General features: G+C 46.9%; 1 protein-coding gene across 1 annotated transcript in view; it reads right to left on the reverse strand.

Annotated features, from left to right (window-relative positions):
• Positions 1-27,090, reverse strand: part of LOC311228416 (intersectin-2-like) — a 166,108-nt gene extending 139,018 nt beyond the window's left edge. Inside the window, 1 exon segment of the mRNA XM_084314323.1 lies at positions 26,954-27,090. The gene's annotated coding sequence lies outside the window, so the exon portion shown is untranslated.
• Between the last annotated feature and the right edge of the window lie 336 nt (positions 27,091-27,426).

A 27,426-nucleotide genomic window follows, 5' to 3' on the forward strand; every position in this document is an offset into this window, starting at 1 on the left:
CCAGCTGCATCGCCGGAGAATCCTTGCATGCTGAATGTAGGGTCTAGCTGAATATAGGGTCTAGCTGCAGGGCCGGAGAATCCTTGCTGGAGCTGGAGGCTACTCAAGTATACACACAGACAGTGGAGCTGTTTGCAGATAGCAAGCATTTTGACTTATTGCGTGGTGGTGATGTCTCGCAGATAATACAACTACAAGTATGATTATATAATATATATTTTATTTAAAAAAAAATTTATATAAAATATATATATATATTTTTAATCAAAAAAAATTTGGCAGGTAAGAAATATGCTTGGCGGGTAGACTCTTCCCATCTACCCGCCACTGGCCGGTGAGTCAAAAAGTTAATTTCGCTCCCTGACTGTAATGTATTGGCTCTCTGCCTCGGTAATGTGTTCTTGTCAAAAACACATCCTTGAAAACCACAGGTAATATACAGGCAAATGCTGTAGCCTAAGACATGTACACATGTACACACACACACACACACCCACACACACACACACACACACACACACACACACACACACACACACACACACACACACACACACACACACACACACACACACACACACACACACACACACACACACACACACACACACACACACACACACACACACACACACACACACACACACACACACACACACACACACACACAAATAGATCCAAGGCACTTAGAAGCGGTCCACTCAGAACCCGATCACCATGACCAAACACATAATCATCTAGATACCCCTGACTAGACACTTTCTTTTGCTAATGATGGTATCTGTGTGTATGTGTGTGTGTGCGTGCGTGCGTGCATGTGTGTGTGTGTGTGTGTGTGTGTGTGTGTGTGTGTGTGTGTGTGTGTGTGTGTGTGTGTGTGTGTGTGTGTGTGTGTGTGTGCGTGTGTGTGTGTGTGTGTGTGTGTGTAATGCTTGTAATGCCAGCTGCCCACAGTGTTAATAATCTGATCAGCTGTAGCCTCCCGGCCTTGTGATCTGATCTGCGTTCCCATTTATATTTTGCATGGCGCCACATACATATTCTCATTTGCATGTGATTCCAGTTTATGGCGATAATTTCCATCCAGTAGTGATGTTACTGGATACAGGTTAGTGATGTTTCTTGTCCATTTATTTTGGTTGCTTTCTATTGTAATTTCTAATTTGAAATACTGTTTGAAACCGTCTGTCAGAGCTAGTCTCCAGTCACGAGTCACGGTGCACATGCGAGGTGGTTTGTCCACCAAAAAAGCGCCAAAAGATAGAAAATAAACTAGCAGAGCCAGAACTGTTCAACTCCCCTGGAGCCACAGCCACTTTTTTTTGGTACTTTCGCTTTCAAACCAGCTGCAGCCTGAGAACTGGAGTGTGAGGGGCTTGTTAGATTTCGATCAATCAGCCAGTATCACCTCTTCATCTGTTGGCTCGTGTAGTTCTGCGTTGTGTTTATTCTCATACTGGCTGTACAATCTTTGTCATTCCCCTTTAATGCAATCCGTGATCATAATAATTCACCACCTTCATAAGAATTCGACACTTGACAGCGTAATACCTTTCTCGGAAAACGTTGTTTATTCCATAAACAAAAGCCTCGTACAAGGTGTAAACCAGTTCTGTATTGTCCTTAAAAAGTATTTGGAAGAAACTAAATTCATTATTCTAATGATCTCCTGTTACCCCGCTCGGTGGTCGTTGCGGCCTTGTCGTAGCCAACAACCATATCTGCTAGCCGAAGCTAGTGATGATGTGTCACTCCCGGCCCTCCCCCACCCAGTGAGGGTGGAGAGGGATGAAAGTCTCTGATCAACGCGTGTGCTCTTCGGTGTGGTTAGTTTCTCATTCTGGCTTATACCCGGAAGAACTCACATTATATTATTCTCGCCATAGCAACGACAGGCCCGCCCCTCTCCTCGTTACTATGTGACGCGCTGTCATGACAACTGCTGTTCACCTTCCACACACTCTCTCTCTGTCTGCACTTTCACTGCTTATCACGATGACGAATGACCCTGGAGCCACAGGCTTGCTGGTAACACTCTGACTCTCTCTGAGCGCCTCCACCACCACATCTACCTCTCTGACCGCCTCCACCACCACATCTACCTCTCTGACCTCCTCCACCACCACATCTACCTCTCTGAGCGCCTCCACCACCACATCTACCTCTCTGAGCGCCTCCACCACCACATCTACCTCTCTGACCTCCTCCACCACCACATCTACCTCTCTGACCGCCTCCACCACCACATCTACCTCTCTGAGCGCCTCCACCACCACATCTACCTCTCTGACCGCCTCCACCACCACATCTACCTCTCTGACCGCCTCCACCACCACATCTACCTCTCTGACCGCCTCCACCACCACATCTACCTCTCTGACCGCCTCCACCACCACATCTACCTCTCTGACCGCCTCCACCACCACATCTACCTCTCTGAGCGCCTCCACCACCACATCTACCTCTCTGACCGCCTCCACCACCACATCTACCTCTCTGACCGCCTCCACCACCACATCTACCTCTCTGACCTGGCACCTTTAGATGCTGTCATGCACCAATATACACCTTGAGAAACCTCCATATCCTTCAGGCTGTAACACTAAAGATGGCGGCAAAGACAACGAATTGCTGCAAAAATAAACATACATTTGTTGTTTAAATAATAATATTTTTTTTATACTAATAAAAATATCGATAATTATCGATATCGAACGATATGAAAAATGTTATCGTGATAAAATGTTTGGCCATATCGCCCATCCCTAATACAGGGTAGTCATGGATACAGGGTCGTCATGGATACAGGGTAGTGATGGATACAGGGTCGTCATGGATACAGGGTAGTGATGGATACAGGGTAGTCATGGATACAGGGTAGTGATGGATACAGGGTCGTCATGGATACAGGGTAGTGATGGATACAGGGTAGTCATGGATACAGAGTAGTGATGGATACAGGGTAGTCATGGATACAGGGTAGTGATGGATACAGGGTAGTCATGGATACAGGGTAGTGATGGATACAGGGTCGTCATGGATACAGGGTAGTGATGGATACAGGGTCGTCATGGATACAGGGTAGTGATGGATACAGGGTAGTGATGGATACAGGGTCGTCATGGATACATGGTAGTCATGGATACAGGGTCGTCATGGATACATGGTAGTCATGGATACAGGGTAGTCATGGATACAGGGTATTGATGGATACAGGGTAGTCATGGATACAGGGTCGTCATGGATACAGGGTCGTCATGGATACAGGGTAGTCATGGATACATGGTAGTCATGGATACAGGGTAGTGATATCAGTTTCTGCTGAACTACTACAGAAACACTAGTTGACCAAATTAAAAAAAAATTACAACGATGGCATGTGCCCCTGAAACCAGTGCCATAGTCAAGCATTATGGAACTATAAAAGAAGGAAGGTTATTGCTGCACCACATTACTGCACCAGGGTACTACATGGCACTACAGGGTACTACAGGATACTACGGGGTACTACATGGCACTATGGGGTACTATAGGGTACTACATGGCACTACGGGGTACTACATGGCACTACAGGGTACTACATGTCTGCTCCTTTGCAGCACCACAAACATGGGAACTCTCTAACTCTTCCCCCCCCCCTCTCCCCCCCCCACCCCCCCCTCCCTCCCCCTTCTCTCTGAGTACCCGTCTCCTGGCGCTGACCAAGGTGATGGATGCCTCGGGGTCTTGGCCAAGCTTGTAGTGACTGCTCTACATGCACCTCCGAGGCATTGGATCAGTTATTCACCGCCGTCTGTCCGTGGTCCTGTCAACTGATTAACAGACTGTTAACAGATTAACAGTCAACGCAGTTTCATTGCTGGGTTAAGTACTTCTATTCTATTCACATAATACGCTTACTTCATATATCTACTCCATTCACATATATGCCTACCACTTGTATCTATTGCTATGTCCGCCTACTACAATCTCATGAGCTGTCTAACGCCTGTCCCGTCTCCCTGTCTTCCTATGACTTGCTGTCCTGGAGTGTTGACCGGAGTGTTGGACGTCCCGTGACGAAGGCCGGGAGATTGCGACCCCCTCTGCGTGCCCCCCCTGTCTTCGGAGGTCTCGTAGTGGTGACCGGAGTGCCGGATGTCCCGCGATGATGTCGGGGAGTTCGCGACCCTCTCTGCGCCACCCCCTTTCCCCCTGTCTCCGGCTGTCCCTGAGCAACGACCGGAGTGTTGAATGTCCCGTGACTAAGACGGGGAGGACGTGACCCTCTTGCGCCGCCCCTGTGCTTCAAATAGATCCGCTATCAACTCTATCTTTAATCTTTCAAAATGTTCAATTGCTATCGCTATTAGCTCTATCTTTAATTTTTCAAAATGTACAGCTGCTATTGCATGCACTCATCTGTGTTTCACCACACACATGAGTGCATGCTTACCAACTGTCCGTCTGCAACACTACTATCACCGACATCTAAGAAGGGAGATCCCCCCTTGAACGGCCCTTCTAAGGTTTCTCTCCTCCACATTGCCTGTGGAGCTTTTTTTTCCCTATTGTTAGGTTTTAGTGAGTTTTTCCTTACCTTCGCGTGGGGTATGTCTGGGAGTGCTTGCATTCTTTCATTTATTTGCATTCATCTAAAAAATGTTTGGACCCTATGGTGTTCTTGTTCTGTTCTTGACTTATTGTTATGTTGTCTTCTTGACTTGTTTAAAGAAGACCTGTACGGCCCATGGGGACATTAACGTGTGTTGTCGGGCCCTATAAATAAATTTGATTTGATTTGATTTGATTTGCACCAAGCAGAGCATAGAGTGCTGGTATTCTGACGCGATGACCTTTCCTTCTTTTATAGTCGCCTTGGTTCCTATGACTGCAGCATCACACCACAGCCCTTGTCTGTTATTGCACAAGTCTTGGTTACTACTGTAAATGTGTCTCCTCAGTCACCTTGGTGTTTCATATCATATCCATGCCTGGAGGGTGGCTTTACGGGGGCTGCCTGGAGGGTGGCTTTACGGGGGCTGCCTGGAGGGTGGGTTTACGGGGGCTGCCTGGAGGGTGGGTTTACGGGGGCTGCCTGTAGGGTGGGTTTACGGTGCTGCCTGGAGGGTGGGTTTACGGGTGCTGCCTGGAGGGTGGGTTTACGGGTGCTGCCTGGAGGGTGGGTTTACGGGGGCTGCCTGGAGGGTGGGTTTACGGGGGCTGCCGTTGTACATCTCCGACCAGGGGTGTAAAGTACTTGAGTAATTGTACTTTGTTACAAATACTTAAGTACTGTTTTTGGGGATTTGTACTTTACTCGAATATTATTAGGTTTGTATACTTGTACTTTTACTCAATTACATTAAAAAAATAAAATTAAAAACATACTAGGGCGGCCGGGTAGCACAGCGGACTAAGCGTCTGTCTACCACCGCAGAGACACTGGTATCGAATCCAGCTGTCAGCGGTGCCTCCGGCTTGGCCGGTCGTCATACTGGCACAATTGGCGGTGTCAGCGGGAGGGAAGCCGGTGGGTGGTAATTTGGTCATTGTAAACAGCGACTCCTACAGGTCGGTCAGGGCGCCTGCACAGCGAGGGAGGGAGATGGTGAGGGTAGTGTGACCTCCCACGTGTTACACCTCACCAATGAGAGTCCGCTCTCAGGTCCGTCAGGTGAAAAGAGGCTGCTGGCTGTCTCCTATGTATCGGAGGACGCATGTGATAGACTTCAGGGCTCCCTAGACCGACCAGTGGGGGACACATGCGCGCAACGACCAGGAAGGGGAGGGGGGAATTGGCATAACGACTAAATTGGGATGGAAGGAAAATACAGAAAAACAGGAGAAAAAGTGGACCAAAAAAAGAAGAAAAAAACATACTCTTTACTCCTTACATTTAAAATGCAGACCTACAAAGTAAAAATCTCACAGGTCCAACCATTTAAATGTGTATATTTGTTTCTCTAGTCGAACTAACGTTAACGTTATTAATCTTCAATAAACGTAAACTTTATTGAAAAACATCAAATCCCCATCAATGGAAAATGAACCCGCCCACACCCATGCTGATTGGTCCTTGTGCAAGACTATAGAAAGCGGGGATCTTTGATTAAACACCTGCTATCAGAAGAATAGACAGTCAGAGTGACGAGCTACAGAAGACGGCCACAAACGATGGCCACATACGAGTGATGAAGAGGACGAGACGGTCGGCGTGGACGGACAAGACGAGCACCCAGGGCCCGATCTCCGTGAAATGTTCTCTTTGACCGCAGTCAGCACTGATTCTTATAGAATGAGTTTAAGACCCCTGGTATATCCCTTGTAATAAAAAAAAAAGTTTTCACATTTACTTTTGAGTACATAAGTATATTTAAAAGTAGAAACTTTTTTACTTTTACTCAAGTGTGTTTTTAGCCAGATACTCTGACTTTTACTTGAGTACGATTTTGAAACGGTACCCATACTTTCACGTAAGTATCATTTCTGGGTACTTTTTACACCCCTGTCTCCGAGTTACATTCTAGTTGATGGTGTTGTATTGCCCAGTCCTACCTGTATACCCCACTCTGACATGTCTAGCCTCCTGGCATGGATTCACCATGTGAAACATGTCAACCCTCTATCCTCTTGTTTTTCTTCAGTTCTTTGGCCCTTTCCATCCCTCTAACTTAAGATACTATACGATAAGATATTCCTTTATTGATCCCCTTGGGGAAATTCGTCCGTAAAGCAGCAGGGGGGAGGGGAGGTACAGGTATGGGCAGGGTAATAATAGAAAGACATAAAAAGTCAATACAATTAGATCTGAATATAAAAAATATGACAGTGTAAACAAAGATGCAGGTGAGGGTCTGTATGCCCTATCAGTTATATTATATGTTATAATAAATATAGGCAATAAAGAATTGAGTAAGCATTACAAATGAGTAAGAGTAAGAGTAAACGGTCTACACAAGGTGCAGTATATTTTAGTCAGTGCAGGTTTTGGTGATTAAGAATCAGACACACTTAGTGGTCTTAATAATTTTTTTATTCTGCAGCCGTTAGTTCTCCGGGTTCACAGGTTCCACCGATCAACTCTTCAAGAACCTTTAATCTACTTCTTTTTTTTTATCCACTTTTTCTCCTCCTATTTTTTCTGTATTTTCCTCCCATCCCAATTTAGTCATTATGCCAATTCCCCCCTCCCCTTCCTGGTCGTTGCGCGCATGTGCCCCCCACTGGTCGGTCTAGGGAGCCCTGAAGTCTATCACATGCTTCCTCCGATACATGTGGAGACAGCCAGCAGCCTCTTTTTCACCTGCCAGCGAGGACTCTCATTGGTGAGGTGTAACGCGTGGGAGGTCACACTACCTTCACCATTTCCCTCCCTCGCTGTGCAGGCGCCCTGACCGACCTGTAGGAGTCGCTGTTTACAACGACCAGATTACCACCCCACCAGCTTCCCTCCCACTGACTCTGCCAATTGAGTCAGTACGACGACCGGCCAAGCCGGAGGCACTGCTGACAGCCGGATTCGATACCAGTGTCTCTGCAGTGGTAGACAGACGCTTAGTCCGCTGTGCTACCCGGCCGCCGGCTCTTTTAATCTACTTCTAAAGGTTCATTCTCACCCAAAGCAGCCACAGGTCTAGCAGTACAGCTGCTTTCAATTCATTTCCAATGTAGAGGAGCGTATAGACCACCGCACCTACTCCCGAACTCCGCATGCGCAGATTGCCCACGCAATCTAGGTTCATCAATCTGCGCATGCCTAGTTCGGGAGTAGGTGCGGGAAAGCGACTATAGCTCGGCCGAGAAAGTGCCGATCGATTTGGGATTGTTCTCTCCGTGTTCAGGAGACTCTGGCGTATAAGAGTCTATTGGATCATGTCTCCAGCACCTCCACAGCTGTAGCTACAACCACTTAATGTCAAGGCTCTCATCCACATTCATTCATTTTCTCCCCCCGCTCTCTCTGCCATGAGCTCAATGTAACGCAGAAGTGCAGTGGTCTATGCAGTACCTTGCGTGTACCTCACGGCTATTCACCTCCATTATTGGAGAATTGATTGGTAGAACCTGTTTCACCCACAGCACCAGTAAATCACTGTGTCAGACTTTGGGGTGAGAACGAACCATAAATGATTTCCACTTATCTCACTTCCTCCTTCCTTTACCCATCCTCTCTCTTCATGCTATCGCTTTATCACTCATCTCTCTCTCTCTCTCTCTCTCTCTCTCTCTCCTCTTCCTCCTCTTCCCGTGTGGATTCCTCAAGGATAAAGTGGTTGTGGCATAAATCACTCTCTGCACGCAGCCAGCGCCAATTACTGAAGAGTAATGAACCTCTCACACACACACACAACACACACACACACACACACAACACACACACACACACACACACACACACACACACACACACACACACACACACAAACAGTCCACACGACCAATGACATACACACAAGAGACAAAACTAAATCTGCTTTTTAAAATTCAGAAAAACATTTAAACCCACACACAGACATACCGTACACACACTCACATACAGTGTGTATACTGTATGTGTTTGTGAGTTTGTTTTTATGTGCCACTATTGTGCAAGTGCCTGTTTGTATTTTGAACGCCGATTTCAGCTTTTTGTCTCACTTGTAGTCTACAGTCATTACACACACACACACGCACGCACGCACACACACACACACACACACACACACACACACACACACACACACACACACACACACACACACACACACACACACACACACACACACACAAGCAAAGACACAAAAAAAAGTATCTACTTTCTAAAATACAAACAGTCACATGCCCAATATTGACATAGTACACACAAGCAAACAATATGACAAGGGCCTACTCACACACAAAGATAAACAAAGATACCCACTTACTTGAAGGAAAGTAGCGAGTTTGACTGGTTTTTGATTAAACAGCCCTGGGAAAGAGAAGCACTAGGAATAAGACTTGTATCACCTCAACTGGTTAAAGAGCTCAAACTGAACACCAAGCCACTTTCTACAAGATAAGAGAAGATATTCCTTTATTGATCCCCTTGAGGGAAACATCGGGCATCATAGCAGCATGGGGGAGAGGGGAGGGGAGGTACAGGTATGGGCAGGGCAATAGTAGAAATATGAAAAAAAAATAAACAGTGTAAAAAATATAATTAACTCTGAATATAAAAATATGGTAAAAATAAACAGTGTAAACTAAGGTGGAAATGACGGGTCTGTATGCCTTATCGGTTATATTATATGTTACAATCAATATAAATCTATATTATACATTATAATGATGTCATCAACCTGAGACAGATCAAAGGTTCAGAGATTATGCTTGAGGTAGCCTATGTGTTGTTTGTGTACACATGCCCTCAAGTGTGTGTGTGTGTGTGTGTGTGTGTGTGTGTGTGTGTGTGTGTGTGTGTGTGTGTGTGTGTGTGTGTGTGTGTGTGTGTGTGTGTGCGTGCGTGCGTGCGTGCGTGCGTGCGTGCGTGCGTGTGCGTGCGTGTGTGTGTGTGTGTGTGTGCGTGCGTGTGTGTGTTTACACTCCCCCACTCCCCCAGGCAAACACTTAACATGTCACCTTTCTTTCTGTCCCTCTCCCTCTCAGCGCGGCCGCGTACACAAACAACCCCTAGCCTGAGGTGTGTGTGTGTTAAACAGTGAGATCACGTACATAATGTAAACAACACTGTATCTGCATAGAGAGACAGAGCCTCCGCTGTCTAAACAGGCTCACATTCTGAACGGAGCTGAGAGACAGACACAAGTCAAAAGGCACCCTTTCCATCAACACACAACACTATAATATATTCTCCTCGAATTCACTAACGACATGAATGACTTGATAAGCACTGGAATTAAACTCACCCCCGTATCATACGCAAGGCCCCGCAGCCACCAACTCTTCCCCAGAAAGCACTGTTCCCCCCACTCATCTCTCCTCCACAGCGCCGTCGAAATCACACTCTGGTGGCCTCCCAGCTGACAAGCCCAGCTCCAAATGGGTTAGAAAATACATTTGATTACTGACATCAACAGGGTCCAATGTGCCTAGCAACAAACATGTATGGACCCCATGCTTCTTTAGCTGTACAGGATAGCGTTGTAGCAAATGAACCGGAGGTCAAATCCAGAAATCCAGTTCTAAAAAAATATCGTTGCACCAAACTGTTTTATACTCTCCCCCTCAAAGAATATAGAGGCCATGTACAGGGACACAAGAGCCAAGGTGGAAACCCCAGACGGTGAAAGTGAGGAGTTTGACATCCATGCAGGGGTGCTGCAAGGTGACACTCCTGCCCCCTTTCTCTTCACTGTAGCCCTGGACTACGCGCTTAGGCAAGCCATTACTGGGCGGGAGCAAGAGCTGGGCTTCACAATCACACCCCCGGAAGTCCAGAAGAATCCCTGCTGTAGTCCTGGCAGACCTTATCTGCCTGATGTCTGACCGTGTGGAGCAGGCTCAGGAGCTCTTGAACAGAGTGGAGGCAGAATGCGCCAGGGTTGGCCTCAGGTTGAATGCAAAGAAGACTGAGGTCGTTACTTATAACATCCCCCTGGATCATCCACCTCTCAGCATAGCAGGAGGCAATGCTCTGGCAGAGGTCAGTGACTTCAAATACCTGAGCCACGAGGTGGCGTCCAGGAGCACGTAACCAACAAGCATCTGTACGAGGGACTACCAAGGCTGAGCCACGAGGTGGCGTCCAGGAGCACGTAACCAACAAGCATCTGTACGAGGGACTACCAAGGCTGAGCCACGAGGTGGCGTCCAGGAGCACGTAACCAACAAGCATCTGTACGAGGGACTACCAAGGCTGAGCCACGAGGTGGCGTCCAGGAGCACGTAACCAACAAGCATCTGTACGAGGGACTACCAAGGCTGAGCCACGAGGTGGCGTCCAGGAGCACGTAACCAACAAGCATCTGTACGAGGGACTACCAAGGCTGAGCCACGAGGTGGCGTCCAGGAGCACGTAACCAACAAGCATCTGTACGAGGGACTACCAAGGCTGAGTGACGAGGTGGCGTCCAGGAGCACGTAACCAACAAGCATCTGTACGAGGGACTACCAAGGCTGAGCCACGAGGTGGCGTCCAGGAGCACGTAACCAACAAGCATCTGTACGAGGGACTACCAAGGCTGAGCCACAAGGTGGCGTCCAGGAGCACGTAACCAACAAGCATCTGTACGAGGGACTACCAAGGCTGAGCCACGAGGTGGCGTCCAGGAGCACGTAACCAACAAGCATCTGTACGAGGGACTACCAAGGCTGAGCCACGAGGTGGCGTCCAGGAGCACGTAACCAACAAGCATCTGTACGAGGGACTACCAAGGCTGAGCCACGAGGTGGCGTCCAGGAGCACGTAACCAACAAGCATCTGTACGAGGGACTACCAAGGCTGAGCCACGAGGTGGCGTCCAGGAGGATGAAACTTGCAGGTCACTGCCACCGACACCAGGAACCTCCGACTAGCAAGCTGGTGCTCTGGGAGCCGACACACGTGGGACGTCCCACGCCAACATTATGTGGACGTACTGAGGAAGGACGCAGGTGTGGAGAGCTCTGTGGAATTGGCCGGATGTATGGAGGATCGGGATGATCGGAATCTCCGCTGACGAACCCGTCTGAGGACGACCACATGAAAGAATATAGCTAATGAACGCCTGAGAGCCTCACTGCATTATATTCCATCATATTTATGTCAGCGGGTACCTGAATGTAGTCTTTTTACATACATTTACATAAATAATTCTGCTTCATGAACATTGGCAAGCTTTCCATTTTTGCACAACATGAGTTCCCTTCTACCACTAACATGGTTGTTTAAGCATTGTTTTGGTTGAAATAAAATTATACGTAATTATTTTATGATTAATTGCGAATTGTTTCATGTTGAGCTATAGATTGTGGATGAATACGCACAGAAAGGTACACCGTGCCAATGTTCATGCTTTATTTGTTTTAAACGAGACGATTTAGAAACGTGTCCATTGGAAATACATTGCGATTTCAAGAGGGGTGGACCGCGCGGGAAACAGCCTATCTGACTATCTGACTATTGACGTAACCACTACACCTCCTCTAGCTGTCTACCAGAAGACGTCATGCCTGCTAGGTGCATACTGCTCCCATTGCCACAGGACCGATGTACAGGCGTCACCACTGGAGTCTGTAATGCCCGTTTGTAAGAGGCTTTGGATGAAGTCGTCAGCTAAATGACTAGATGTAAATGAGTTGGTGTCTGTGAGCCTGTGGCGGCCATCGCACCGAAGTGGTTAGGATGGGTCAAATGCAGAGGAATAATAATGTCCCAATGGCACCTTTCATACAGGGGATTGCAGTTCAAAGTGCTTTACATCAGTAAGAAATAAGACATAAAATCAGTGTAAAACAAGCAGCAAGAGCAAAGCATAAAGTGGGATATATATATATTAATCAAATCATATCAGAACCTCACGTTCCAATAGGCTTCTTGAATTTCTGCAATCTGTTACAAAACATGATAACGGTCATAGTATGCGCCCAGCGGATAGTGGGGCGTAGAGATAAAAGTTAAAATATTAACCCTTTCACTGCCACACTACAGCAGGTTAACCCTTTACTATCACACTACCGACAGGTAGTAAAGGGTTAACATTCTGTAGTGCGGCAGTGAAAGGGTTAAAATGAGCAGACATATAAAATCACAGTTGTTCACATTAGGATCTAACATCCCAACAGGCCACCTTGTTTATGGTTTGTTTTAGTAGAATAGAAAAGACATGAATGATGAAATGAGCACATAAAGTGCAGACATACTATAAAATCTGTTTTTTACAATAAAATGGTACTGGATTACTGTTTAACAGTTCAAAGTCGTCTTTACCTTCTGTTTGGTATCCACAGTTTAAAACCTGACAGTCTTCCCTCTTGTTTGTTATGAAGTATAACTTAACTTAAGCTCCTATAGTTCAACAGAACGTCTCCGTTAGTGCTTAACGAGTGGTGTAGTGATCAAGAGTCCAGAACGACCAAAAGAAATAAAAAAACATTCTTATTAACTGCCTTTTTTATTTACAATACATTATTAAGGATCTGAATAAAGCAGATTGTATTGGTTGAATTGGTTTGTTGCTTTTTGAATCCTTATCTCTGTATGTGATCACATGTGGAGATCCAATTTGGAGAACTGAACATTCTAACGAGGAATGCGGAAAAGTAATAGAAAACAACTCGCCCCAAAAAATAAAACAAAAGACATACACACACACCTGCAAGGGTTAACCCTTTCACTACCACACGGTTAACCCTTCCACTACCACAATACAGAATGTTAACCCTTTCACTACCACACTGCATAATGTTAACCCTTTCACTACCACACTACAGAAGGTTAAAACAGCTGGGGCCCGTGTCATGTGACAGAACAGCTGGTGGGGCCCGTGTCATGTGATCTAGTCTATTCTTTACGCACAATCAAACACTGTGGCTCTGCCCTCTGCATGCTGATTGACACCTGTGTGCGCCGCGCTGGAGCGGTCGGATGTGTGTGTCAATATATGTGTGTGTGTGTGTGTGTGTGTGTGTGTGTGTGTGTGTGTGTGTGTGTGTGTGTGTGTGTGTGTGTGTGTGTGTGTGTACGTGTGTGTGTGTACGTGTGTGTGTGTGTGTACGTGTGTGTGTGTACGTGTGTGCGTGTACGTGTCGCACACACACACACACACACACACACACTCCTCACACAGAGAGGGACCCTGTTCTAGCAGACGCAACCCAGGAAGCTTTAACGAAGCAGAGGAGAAAGAAGCCTCTGTGTGTGTGTGTGTGTGTGTGTGTGTGTGTGTGTGTGTGTGTGTGTGTGTGTGTGTGTGTGTGTGTGTGTGTGTGTGTGTGTGTGTGTGTGTGTGTGTGTGTGTGTGTGTATGTGTATGTGTATGTGCGTGTGTGTGTATGTGTATGTGTGTGTATGTGTGTATATGTGTGTGTGTGGGGGGGGGGGTATATTCAGGTACACAGGAAAACACATACAGCACGCACACACACACACACACACACACACACACACACACACACACACACACACACACACACACACACACACACACACACACACACACACACACACACACACACACACACACACACACATCCCTTATAGTGTTGCTCTTGCAGGTGAGAATGGAGGACAGGCTGTATCGTCGACCAGCCAGACGTGTTCTCTCAGTATATTTATCCTCTTCGGATACATTTCTGGGTCGACTCCACCAGCACCAGTTCCCCCTCAGCTAGGGCCCTATGAAATCCGTTTTTATCTTTTCTCTATTTTTCTCTGATTTTATATTTTTTCCTTTGGATTTAATAATAATAATACAAATTATGTTTTTAACTAACTTTAATAAACTACATCTGCAAACATTGCCAGTGCAGTTCAATGTTCAGTGCCAGTTCAGTTATGAGTTTCTTTTTTTTCTCAATTAATTTCAGTTCAATGCACTTCGACTGCCAGTACAGTGTAGTGCAATAACTAAATAATAATTAAATAGTTAAATAATATAAAATAATAATTTGTTTAAAAGAAATCAGAAATAAATGTAATTTCTTTCAAAGACATGTCCTATTAAAAGGTCATGCTTCTCCCCATCTCTGGCTGACATCACCATTGTGATACATTGTGTAACGTTCGGGGTTCTGTCTTAGGAAGTGTAGGGTATATCTGCAGAGCCACAGAGCCCAACGTCTGGGCGGGGCTTCGTGGCGTGGACCTGGCTTGAGGCGGGGCTTCGTGGCGTGGACGTGGCTTGAGGCGGGGCTTCGTGGCGTGGACCTGGCTTGTGGCGGGGCTTCGTGGCGTGGACCTGGCTTGTGGCATGGACCTGGCTTTGCACTACTGCACATGCGGATGAGGGGGGGGGGACGCCAAACAGCCTGCAAACTACCTGGCGTTCTATCGCCATGCTCTAAGACAAACTCTAACCGTAACCAACTTCGAAAGAGTGCCTAAGCTTAACCGTCCAAAGAACTTGCCGTCACGCTCTAAGACAAACTCTAACCTTAACCAACTTCGAAAGAGTGCCTAAGCTTAACCAGTGTAGAAACAGGCGTCGGCCAATCAGAGAGCGTCTCCGAGAAATGCGGCTTGTTTTGGTATACACGCGAGCGAATTTTTTTATATTTTATAGCGCTGTGAATATAAGCGTTATACCGGATTTGGGTCTAGTATATTTTTGGAAGGCTAGATATAGGGCTAATAGCTGCTGACGTTATATCCAATGGCATTTCCGTTTTACAGATGCTACAGAAATAACTCAAACTGCATATGATCGGCACGATCCCAAAGCATGTATGCATGAAAGGGGGGGGAGGCGGGGGACGTCGTTTCTTATTATTGATTACCAATAACCGTGTTCGTCTAACTAGCCACATAGGCCGATCGCCTGGATGGCTATCAAAACAATGCCCGATCGGGCTGTAATTTACGTGAAAAAGATCTTACCATGAGCCGGTTGGATCCCCCCGAGCATTTCCCCGTTATCGATCGCCATCTGGTAGATCGATATGTCCATTGGCTGATGATAAATCCCCTTATTGCATAGTGAAATCCGCAATTCAAAACGTATCCCGTGCAACAGACAATAGCTATCGCTTCAGATGAGTAGAAAACTACATTAGAGATCCAAAAAAAGAAAGACAACTTCTGCGACAGGGAACACTCTATTATCGCGATAGCGCCCCTAAGTGGATCTGGCCGGTATTGCATGTTGGCGAATTCAAAGAGTAGGGTAAATCTGCAGTGCCGCTCGGCGACCTTGAATAGGTTATTAAAATGGAATAAAAGCAATAACAACTTCCCAAGGATATATCCGTGCCTCTGTCCACAACGGGTGGAATCGAAACACGGAGATCTCCGTGCTTGGGCGGGAATGTGTTAAAGTCGTGCTATGCATGCTTAGCTTGCTAACGTTTTGGATTTCATGATGGGTTTTTTGTTCTTGATTTATTGTGATGTTTCTTCTTGACTTGTTTAAAGAAGACAGCCCATGGGGATATTAACGTGTGATTGCGGGCTTTACAAATACATTTGATTTGATTTGGTTAGATAACAGTGTAACTTAATGTTACACAGGTTGCGCTAAGCATGCTTAGCTTGCTAACGTTAGATAGCAGTGTAACTTAACGTTACACAGGTCGCGCTATGCATGCTTAGCTTGCTAACGTTAGAAAGCAGTGTAGCTTAATGTTAATTTAAGCAAATTCCACACCATTCCGCGATAATTCAGAATTCTGTGTTAATAACTAAATTCCATGAAATCCTCCATATTCCATAGGGCCCTACTTAACCCCTAAGCCTCCTTAACCCATTTAAAAAATATATACTTCCCCCCCATTCTGGATCAAAGGCCCCGCTTAACGGCATCTTCCAGATCAACTACCCGGAGTAAGGTTCTAGGTTCTAAGTTCTATAGGTAAGGTTTGCGCATCTAGCTCACAGCAGATGCTGTCACCCTTTTTGTTTACCCTCTACACACACCTCCGACTTCCGCCACAACACAAGAACGTGCCACCTGCAGAAGTTCTCCGATGACTCCTCCATCGTCAGCTACATCGTGGACGACGATGAGGCTGAATACAGGGCTCTGGTGGAGAGCTTCGTAGGGTGGTCGGACAGTAACCAGCTCCAACTCAACGTCAGCAAGACAAAGGAGCTGGTGGTGGACTACCGGAGAGGCAGGAAGCTGCAACCGACTGCTGCTATCTTTCTACCAGTCGGTTGTAGCCAGCGTCCTCTTTTCTGCTGTGGTGTGCTGGGGGGCAACATCAGCTCGAGGGACTCCAGCAAGCTGAACAAGCTGGTGAAGAAGGCTAGCTCAGTAGTGGGTGGTGAGCTGGATAACCTAGAGGTGGTGGCTGAGAGGAGGATGAGGAAAAAGCTAGAAGCCATCCTGGAGAACCCCTCTCACCCCCTCTCTACGAGGAGCTGGCCAGAATGAAGAGCACGTTCAGCCTAAGACCCATCCCCCCCCCCCGACACACCACAAACCGCCTGGGCCGGTCCTTTATACCGGCAGCCATCAGGCTCTACAACAAAGGGCTCGGACGGCCGGATCTGCTGCCAGAACTATCACTGTCACAACTCGGGACTAGTAGAGACTCACATCACCGTACTGAATATCTTGGTTTTTTTTCACTAGAGACTCATATCACTGGACTCTCATCACTGGACTATCTTGTATTTGTACTTTTTATATTATTATATTGTATTTGTATCTATACTTTAAGTGTACCTATAGTGTATATAGTTACTGGACTGGACTGTGAAGCTATGCATCCCCCAACCCGGATCCCCCCCCCCCCCCCCATGCTGCTTTGACACCCGAATTTCCCCAAGGGGATCAATAAACGATCATCTTATCTTATTACCTCTGGTTTAGCTCTGGCTAAAATAGAACAAGGACACACAATGTCATACATGCAAAAGGTATAGGTTGAATTTGGTCTCACACAAATTAATTAATCTATTTGCTGTGATCACATCTAAAGGATGGTCAGCTAGAAGGGGTCCAGGGGCCCACAGAGGAGATGTTGTGCCGTGAAAGGTCAAGTGAAAGGTCATGTGGGCTTCTGGCACATTCTGATGTTTTCATATTCAACCACATTTTGAAGCTAAATTCAAATGGCTGTTGAATGTCCAACTTCTCCTTTGAACAACAACATCAATTATTATTGTTCTGAAGGATCAGATTAAACCGAATATATATATTTATTTATATATATATATATTTAATTGTATTTGTATATCCCCTGATATCCCCTGATATCCCCTGTATATTCCTTGTACAATATGCATTGAATATCCCTTCTAGTCTACTGAACATCCCATAATAGTCTCCATTCTACCATTGGACGAGACCTTGGTGCCAGGTCGCCATACCCCTCAGACCAGGTTCAATCGTACCGCTCAACATGTATGGACAAGTCCTAGTTCCGCGTAGGAATATGTCTACCGCACCACTAATGGTACTATTTATTCATAGTGCGTATATATACTGCGCTATTAAAGTAGAGCTTTCTTTTAGTCCAGTTCCTTACCCTCCAACAGAGTGACAGACGCAAAAGCCTCCCCGCGAACCACGTGTGGGCAGTAAGGCCAATTCGGCCCAGTATCGGCATTGAGACATCGTGTATATTAATATTTGAATAGTCATATTTGGCACTATATCGTCGAGTTGGACGTATTCTATTAAGCTAATAATAGTCTATTCATATATAGTGCCTCGTGCGGTAAGAGTTCTATAGTAATCAGCACCCCTATCGTTTCGGGCATCAGCTGGACGCTTATCCAGGGTGGTTGACCCCACGTGAAGCTGCACCCGAGGAGCTCCAGGCCAAAGAGCGAGTGGACCTGTATATTGGATTATTCTACCGACGACGGCTAGCCTTCCCCGGCTTGGATTATGCTTTGAGTACTTTGATTATTCTATGGATAAAGGCCAACACTGCGGTGTGTTGGAAATACCCCCCCCGGAGAGGACGACAGGTGAGACGGCGCTCTGCACAGTGAGGTCGCCTCACGTCTCTCCGTCGTGGACCGGAGGACGCCGGCCACAGAGGGTCCAACTGCATTCATCTGTGGATCGAGGATCGTTGGGCACCGTGTCGCACAACTGTGGACTCTCCCAAGATACCCTCGGCCAGACGGGATCCAGCCAGTGACTCTCTAACCCCCCCCCCCCCCTCCAGCTGTCCTACAAGCAGTCGGAACCTTCCCCTAGTGTATCCAGCTATATAATCATTCAAGTATCATCGCTATTGTTCCCTAAATATTCCAGGTTGTATATTTGCTTCCTGCGCAATCAGAGATTGGACATTCGATATTGATCTACCTACGAATACTCATTTGCCATAAAAGTGCATACTATTTCAAATCATAAATGTAATTAAGTGATCGTTGTACATACCTTTTGCTATGTATTAAAACTCAAACTTTCGATTTGGTACATTTGTGTTGGATCCGTTTATCAGGTGGGAGTGTTCAACATATTCATACCTAGTACTGGGTGGCCAGAGTCTAAAGTACAAGAGGTAGTGGTAGTAAGTATCATATCTAACCATACAGTCAGGGAATTGTACCCCTCAGTTACAATTGGTCCTTCGAGCCGGATGGTAATCAGTGTAATATTAATATAGTGTTATTAATATTAAAATGGCCTATGATGAACACTCCACGAAACGATCCTCCTAACCAACAACGCCCGCGGCGCAAACGACAGCTCCCTCAGTACCTAGAGGCTTACGCTGTCAGTCAACAACCTAGTCTTCTACCAACAGTAAACGCGGTAAAACTAGAAAGTAAAATTATGTCTAACCCTAACGACCAGGCTACCCCGACCATAGAGGCCCCTATGGGTTCTAATGTAACTGACCAAGCTCACGGTGGGGACCAGGGGGAACCAGACATGACTTTACACCCCGCCAATACCGAAGAAGTAGTCCCCGACGAGTCCCGGGAGGAAGACAACACTACCGAGAGAGAACTCGGCACGGAAGAAGATGAGGAGAGCACCGTGGAGATAGAGCTCCAAGACTCCGCACGGAGTACCCCAAGGGACGGCTCCCCTATACAACCGTCTTCTCCCAGCGAGGCAGAGAGGACACTACAGCAGGCATTCCTCGTCAGCCTGAAAGCCTCTACTGAACGCGATAGACTCCAGGGTGAACGCGATCGATTGCAGATACAGCAACGGAGCGAAGAAGAGCACATACGCCTGGAAATAAGACGCATTCAGATGGAAGAGAATATGGCAAGAGACCGGGCCGACGCCCAGCGCGCCGCCACCGGTGCCCAGAGAGAATCGGATCTCACCAAGCGCGAAGCCGAGCGCGACAGAGCACAAGCGCAACTAATAGAACAGCTGATCAGAAGGACAACACCCCCTCCCTCCACCAGAGGCTCCAGGAACTCGTCTAGACATCACTCCAGGGCGGCATCCCCTAGCCGAGTAAGCGACCCTGAACTTGACCAACAGACGAGGTCTATACCCCCCGCAGACCCCCTTCCCCAACCGGTCCAAGCGAGACCCAGCCACCGGGAAGGAGCAGCATACACTGCGGAGAGGCTAAATCAGAGACTACAAGCCCTGGATGACCTAACGGAAGACGAAGAGGAAGAGGAGGAGAACCACGCCCGACGACAGCACAGTACTCTACCGGACCAGGAGGTCCAGTACAGCCCAGGCTATACCCCCGCGGAGCTGCGCTACAGACCCCCGACGCTATTCACGGGTGAGCACGACGCACGACCCGCACCGAGGAACAGCACCTGGACCAGCGGGCCATGGTACACAGCCGGTACCAGCCCACGCCAAGGAGCAGGAGGAGACTCGCCTAGGAGGCCTCTCCCCCAACGCTCGCCGATGTATCAACAATCCGCGTCGTACATTGGCACACCTATGGTACCAGACTTCGCCCAGGAGAACCGGGCCCAGTATACGGAGCTCCGCATGTGTCTGGAGACAATGTTGGTGGATGTCATTGATGAACGCCATAAATACGCGATACTACTGAAGCATTTAAAGGTACCCCGCGCGCACAACATAGCGCTCGCCTACGCCACTTCCACGACCCCATACACCGCAGCGCTGGTAGCGTTGGACCAGAGATATGGACGTATATGGGATTACGTGATCCAGGAGATCAGGCACATCGACCGCCTACCCCCAGCAACAGACAATCGAGCACTGGACGACCTGTCCATCAGAGTGCAGTCCCTGGTAGGGATGCTGGGAGCGCAGAGGGAAAAGGGTAGGCATGAACTATACGCCAACTCAAATGTAGAGAGGATCTTGGAGAAGCTACCGCCCGCCCGACAGGAGCGCTTTAGGCGGCAGAGAGACCACCGAGACCCTAATGGCCCCGAACCGAACCTCCTCGATCTAGCCGACTTCCTGGCGAGAGAAGTCAGCAGCTTACGGCTAGATACATTCGGACGGAGCACCCCTGGCTCCAGAGAAGGAACCAGGAGACTAAATGATGGAAGAAGATCGGTGACTGTCATGCACCAATCGGAGTCAGTGCCAAGCAGTAGGAGCCACAGTACCCCCTCAAGAAAGGAGAAGTGGAAGATAGTGTGCCCCTACTGTGAGAAAGAACACTGGCTGTCACAATGTGACTCATTCCCCAAGATGAATGCGGAGGAAGCGAGTCAATGGATAAAGTCCAACAGACGCTGTTTTCGCTGTGCGCGATCACACATGGCAGCCGAATGCCGCTTAAAGAAAAAGTGCAGTCGGTGCGATGGAGCCCATCTGGACATACTCCACGACAGTAACAGATGGCGGCCTCCACCCGCACCATCAAGCAGCAAAGCAAGCGTCATGTACATCGACCCCGCCAGCAGCAGCGGAGCCAGAGTGCTCTTAAAGGTAGTCCGTGTGACATTGAGCTACCAGAATAAAGTCATGGACACTTACGCCGTCCTTGATGACGGGTCAGAGAAGACCCTTCTGCTCGCGTCCGCTGCGGCCCAGCTAGGGCTGCGGGGGAGCGAAAACCAAATGACAATTCGGACAATAAGAAGAGATTTGAAAACGATAAAGGGCGAGAATGTCTCATTCTCTATCGCAGCAAGCGGCCAGCCCGAGCGACGGTACAGGATTACAGACGCTTTCACCAGCCAAGAAATAGGACTGTCACGGTACACATACCCCGTAGCCAAGCTGATGGAGAAATATGTACATCTACGCAAGCTACCGATCCCACTCATAGACGGTGCTACCCCGACACTGTTGATAGGCTCCGACCATGCAGACCTCATTGTCCCGATAGACCGGGTTCATACCGGACCCAGAGGCTGTCCTGCAGCAGTCGAGACCCGCCTAGGATGGACTCTCCAAGGCCCACTCGCCAAATCTCTCAACCGAACCACAGCCACTAGCTGTCTCCACTCCCGAGTCACAGAGGGAGACACCGCACTCCTGCAACATGTAGAGAGGCTATGGACCTTAGAACAAATGCCCCTTAAGAACGAAAAGAAAGACATTCGCTCTAAAGACGACATCTACGCCATTAACCTCCTCGAGACGGGAACAAAGAGAGTCCCCGTCAGCGGCGTGTTGAGATACGCCACGCCACTCCTGCGGCGGGAAGGGATGCCTACCTTTCACGCAAAGAAAGACGCCACAGAGCGGTACCTACTAAACACAGAGCGGCGCTTAGCCAAGGACCCCGCCCAAGAAAGTGTATACCGCGCTGAGATTGAGAAGCTCATCACAGCGGGACACGTCACAAAGATTGACATTAAAGAGGCCGACCAGACGACTGAATCGTGGTACGTGCCCCACCACAAGGTTCATCACAACGGCAAAGACCGCATCGTGTTTAACTGCAGCTACCAGATCGGATCCCAAAATCTGAATAAAGAGCTATTGCCCGGTCCTACACTCGGCCCCTCCCTACTAGGCGTACTACTCCGCTTCCGCCAGGACAAGGTGGCTATCAGCGGGGATATCAAAGGGATGTTCCTGCAGGTGAGATTAGTAGAGGAGGACAAGCCCCTGTTGCGGTTCCTATGGAGAGAGAGGCCAGTAGATGAGCACCCAGCCATCTACCAATGGGAAGTCCTCCCTTTCGGAACTACATGCAGCCCATGCTGTGCTACATTTGCACTACAGAGACATGTCGCAGAGGACCCAGCAGCGGACGAAGAGGTCCGACACAGTGTGAAGAACAGCTTCTACGTAGATAACTGTCTACAAAGCGTTTCGACCCAGGAAGAAGCCGAGGCTCTCCTACTTAAACTCCGCGCCTCTCTGATCAAAGGCGGCTTTGATCTCAGGCAGTGGGCCAGCAGCGATCCGCACGTACTGCGCAGCCTCTCCTCAGAGGGTCCAACTGCATTCATCTGTGGATCGAGGATCGTTGGGCACCGTGTCGCACAACTGTGGACTCTCCCAAGATACCCTCGGCCAGACGGGATCCAGCCAGTGACTCTCTAACCCCCCCCCCCTCCAGCTGTCCTACAAGCAGTCGGAACCTTCCCCTAGTGTATCCAGCTATATAATCATTCAAGTATCATCGCTATTGTTCCCTAAATATTCCAGGTTGTATATTTGCTTCCTGCGCAATCAGAGATTGGACATTCGATATTGATCTACCTACGAATACTCATTTGCCATAAAAGTGCATACTATTTCAAATCATAAATGTAATTAAGTGATCGTTGTACATACCTTTTGCTATGTATTAAAACTCAAACTTTCGATTTGGTACATTTGTGTTGGATCCGTTTATCAGGTGGGAGTGTTCAACATATTCATACCTAGTACTGGGTGGCCAGAGTCTAAAGTACAAGAGGTAGTGGTAGTAAGTATCATATCTAACCATACAGTCAGGGAATTGTACCCCTCAGTTACAATTATTATTATTATTATTATTATTATTATTAACTCATTGACCGCCGGGAATTAGACAGGGCCCCGCTCTAGCACTGCCACGCTTTAAAAGATAGGAGTGCATCACCTTGTTTGTAGAGCTATAACTATATTCTATATTATAGCTATGGATATAATACTATGGCCCATTTGACATCACCTATCTATCGTTCAATATGTGAAAAAGAATAAATGTTTCCATCCATACGTTCCCGTGTTATACCGTGGTGAATATAAGTATGGTTTTAGAGCGGTCTAGGGTAATTCCCGAAATGCTGAGTTATAGCCGTATACGTCAATTCCACTATAGACGTTGTCATTTCTTGCCTGTATACGCTATTATTCTGAAATCAAATCTATATCTTAGGTATTATGCTCCATCATGAATGCATGAAAGGGGGGGTGGGTCGTTTCTGATTATTTGATTGTCAGTAACGGCATTCGTATTGAACACTAAAAATGCTTATCAGCCCGATCGGTATAAAAGCATTGCGCGATCAAGCAAAAATTTACGTCAAATTGTCCTTACCTGTGATCGGGAGTATTCCAAAAATAATATTCCAATTGTTTGATCGCCATCTGGTACATCCAATGTCCATTTGGTCCACGGCATAGTCCACCACAACATATGGATCGGGCATATTTGACACGCTTCAATGGAACCGGGAGAACCGTTCGCCTCGCCCGACAAGGAAAAATGAAACCCGAGACATTTGGCCGTTTCACAGGCCAAGATACAAGGTTACAAAGGGTGCTCGATACTGCTGTCTAGCTGGATGCGGCCGGTATTGCACTTTGGCATTCTCAGGATGATTCCCCATGTTAACCCAGAGTGTGCCTGTAATGAATAGAAATATCAAATAAAAGAAATAACGATCAAATATAATATATATATGTGGTTGGCGTTCAACGGTTGTCGGCCAAACATGTATGTTGTTGGCGGCCATTGAGTTAAAGATAAGGGCATGCAAGTTTGAGCAAGTGTGTGTGTGTGTGTGTGTGTGTGTGTGTGTGTGTGTGTGTGTGTGTGTGTGTGTGTGTGTGTGTGTGTGTGTGTGTGTGTGTGACACTTGTGAGAACCAACTCTTGATTAAACTGCCTGTAATGTGAGGAAAAAAGTAATTATCGGGTTAAGTTAAGGTTAGGGTTAGAGTTAAGTTAAGGTTAAAGATCTAGTACAATGATGTTTTAATTCAGATATAAAAAGCTTATTGTGGGATGATAATATCAAGAGTATAGTTTTTTTAAGATTCATCTCAGATGCATCATTTGTTTTGTTGTGTTTTTAGGTCACCCTTCTCCGAGCTCAGCCAGCTCTCGGCAGGTCAAGGGGCGTGGCCTTCTGATGATTGACTGTTAAGTGTAGCCTATGCTGCCGCTGCTGTCAGACCACTCCTCAGTTAGATGTGACTGATGGACCAATTAGAGTAACCTGTGTGTATTATGCAATATTTTAGAGGCAGCAGATTTTATATTTGAAATGGCTTGATTTAGTTGATACCCTGGAGGATAGACTTTAGTCGTCATTTTCACCACAACAACAACAACAACAACAACAGTTTGGTGTCATTTTATGTCAACATACAGTACTAGCCTACACTGTTAAAAATAAATGTTTTTTCACAGGAAATGCACTGTATTATTTTACAGATTACCTTTGTTTTTCTACTTTAAGTGTAAATACCATAAAAATACAGTAAATTAACTTTTATCAAAATATTAACCATTAAATAAAGGTTGTAATTTGTAAATGTATTTGATTTTACTGTAATTTGACAGTAAGTATTTGGAAACCATTGATGCCAGACATTTACCGTTTTCTTACAGCTTTTTTTCTTACAGTGTACATTCCGTAAAAAAAATGCAACAAGATTGAAAAACAAAATGTGCATTGTTATGGTTATGATTAGAGTTGGGTTAAGGTTAATGCTTAAAGGGGTATAGGGGATGTATAAGTCAATACAATGTCCTTATAAGTATAGTAAAACAATGTGTGTGTGTGTGTGTGTGTGTGTGTGTGTGTGTGTGTGTGTGTGTGTGTGTGTGTGTGTGTGTGTGTGTGTGTGTGTGTGTGTGTGTGTGTGTGTGTGTGTAAACTAAGGTGGAAATGAGGGGTCTGTATGCCTTATCGGTTATATTATATGTTACAATAAATATAAATCTATATTATACATTATAATGACGTCATCAACCTGAGACAGACATAAAGGGTTCAGAGATTATGCTTGAGGTAGCCTAGGTGTTGTTTGTGTACACATGCCCTCAGGTGTGTTTGTGTGTGTGTGTGTGTGTGTGTGTGTGTGTGTGTGTGTGTGTGTGTGTGTGTGTGTGTGTGTGTGTGTGTGTTATGTAATGCGTTGTTCCTTGGCAGCAGGTGGGTCTGTGACAGTCCTGGGATAGGGCCAGATGTCACAGGAACTGCAGTCTTGACTGACTTTGCCACTTCAGCAAAGAAAGCCCTCTTTACTCTGTTGTCAGCAGCAGTAGCAGCAAGACACACACACACTGGTCTGGCACCAAGCAATCACATTTTGGCAACACGCTGCAGTAGTTTTAACTTTTAACATCGCCTCTACTGTCCGTTTAACACTGCTGTCTCGAATAAGTGTCTGAATCAAGCTCATCGTATATTATGTCCCAGCCACGGGCCTCAATAGTGATAGTGCGTGAGTGCACACACACATACACACACGCACAAACAGGTCATGTGATAGTGTGATTTTACTGCCATTACCCATTATGTCAGACAATGACAATGAATAATGGAATTGTTCATGTAATCATATACTGACACAACGAGCGTTGTTTCCCTGAGCGGCCAATGCAATCTGTCATCAATGAGCAGCCTGAATTCAATTCACACACGGCAGCAATTCTATTAACCTCACACAGTGTCACTCCCCTTGAACAGCCTCTCTCTCTCTCTGTCTCTCTCTCTGTCTCTCTCTGTCTCTCTCTGTCTGTCTCTCTCTCTGTCTGTCTCTCTCTCTCTCTCTCTCGCTCTCTCTCCCTCTCTCTCTCTCTCTCTCTCTCTCTCTCTCAGTCTCTCTCTCTCTCTCTCTCTCCCCCCCCTCTCTCTCTCTCTCTTCTCTCTCTCTCTCAGTCTCTCTCTCTCTCAGTCTCTCTCTCTCTCTCTCTCTCTCTCTCCTTCTCTCTCTCTCTCTCTCTCTCTCTCTCTCTCTCTCTCTCTCCATCTCATGACAGCACCTATTCCTCGGGGCCAAAGCAAAGGCGGTGTCTGTTCTTATTTTGATACAGATGAATATAATAATATATCCCTCCTTGCGAGTCCCTAAAAAAATGCAAGCAAGATTCAAGATCCCAAAGAGATGTTTCAGCGTATAGTTAGATATTCGAACATAATAATATTCCCGAACATGCGGCACAAAAAACTGCATGAAATATATGCCATTATTGAGAGACTGTAACACTGTCTACAGTATCCAACCCGGAGAGAGACAGCTGAACCCAAGATAACCACCAGCAGCAGCTTGACAGGTTATTATGGGATATAAAACGTAACGGAATAGGATATCCCCACTTACCGCCCGGAACAACAGAGACAACGCGACTTCCAGATATCGCCCTTATTGATCAGATCTGTCCCGGTAGTGATTATTATTCATCAGCTCTGTCCGGTAGACGCGCTCCCTCGTTGTTTATCATCAGAATACTGTGCTGGTTTACCTGTTGCGGTGCGACGAGCGGACGAGACGATCTGACTGCAGCCTCCTCCTCCTCCAGTGACGTAGTTCTCCTCCGGTACTGCCAGCCTCCTCCTCCTCCAGTGACGTAGTTCTCCTCCGGTACTGTACTGCCAGGTACTACCGGACACTTGAGGGACCGACCGTACGGTACGAGGAGTAAGGAATAGGAAATGGGTCGTCCGATGGGCTATTTCTAAAATGCCTCTCATCTGTGGAAGTGTGTGAGATTATAAAGTAGTAATAATCAGGCATGCGTTGTTCATGGCACGGGGTACCACTCAGTGGTACCTCACTGAGTATTAAAGATTTGA

This window comes from Notolepis coatsorum (assembly GCF_963971535.1).
Source record: "Notolepis coatsorum genome assembly, chromosome: 5".
In the NCBI taxonomy this organism is placed as follows: Eukaryota; Metazoa; Chordata; class Actinopteri; order Aulopiformes; family Paralepididae; genus Notolepis; species Notolepis coatsorum.